Raw genomic sequence first — 1,068 nt, forward strand, 5'->3', positions numbered from 1 at the left:
TGATGTCGGGCCAGGCCGGGCCGAGCCAAGCCCTTGTCCGCTTCGGCCCGAAAAATATGGGTCGTGCCGACCTAGCATGGCCCACATTACATCCCTACGTGTAGGTGACCAAGCTCCTGAATGATCAAAGAGTAGATCTAACGGTAGAAAATTCGATAGCATCAAGAGCTTGATACTATTGATTGTACAGTAGCCGGACTGTATATATAGAATTATCAATAGTATTAAGTGATTTGTATCAAGTTTTTGGCTGTTAGATAAAAAAATATGCGGTTACGATGATAATGATCTTCTAAGGTTGAGTTGGGTTGTTGGTTAAATAGTATAATTTAATATATGGAAATAATCAAATGGTAGCTCTAACGGCAGAAAATTTGATAGCATTAGGAACTTAGTACTATCGATAATATAGTAATCAGACTCTCTCTCTCTCTCTCTCTCTCTCTCTCTCTCTCTATATATATATATATATATATATAATTATGCTACTATACTATCAATAGTACCAAGCCCATTGTACTATTGAGTTTTCGGCCGTTGGATGAATAGATGTGCGGTTAGGATGATAGTAGTCCCCGGTTAAATTGATAGTGGTCCCCTAGGGTTGAGTAGGTGGTTGGTTTAATAGTATAATCTAATAGATGGAAATGATCAAAGGGTAGATTTAACGGTAGAAAACTCAATAGTACCAAGGACTTGGTACAATCGATAGTATAGTAGCCGGACTCTCTATATAGGAAGATCTAACGATAGAAAACTCGATAGCACAAAACGATTGGTACTATAGATAGTATAATAGCCGGACTATATAGAGAGAGAGAGTTCGGCTATTATATTATCGATAGTACCAAATGTTTAGTGCTGTCGAATTTTGTGCCGTTAGATCTACCACTTTCACTATTTTCACCCGATAGATCATACTATTCAACTAAGCACTTACTCAACTCTAGGAATCACTATCATCCTTATTGCATATCCCTTTATCCAATGGCTGAAACTGAATAGCAAGTGGTGGGTACTATTAATGGTATAGTAGACTAATTCTATATATATATATATATATATATA

This window comes from Ananas comosus, linkage group 3, assembly GCF_001540865.1.
Source record: "Ananas comosus cultivar F153 linkage group 3, ASM154086v1, whole genome shotgun sequence".
Taxonomy (NCBI): Eukaryota; Viridiplantae; Streptophyta; class Magnoliopsida; order Poales; family Bromeliaceae; genus Ananas; species Ananas comosus.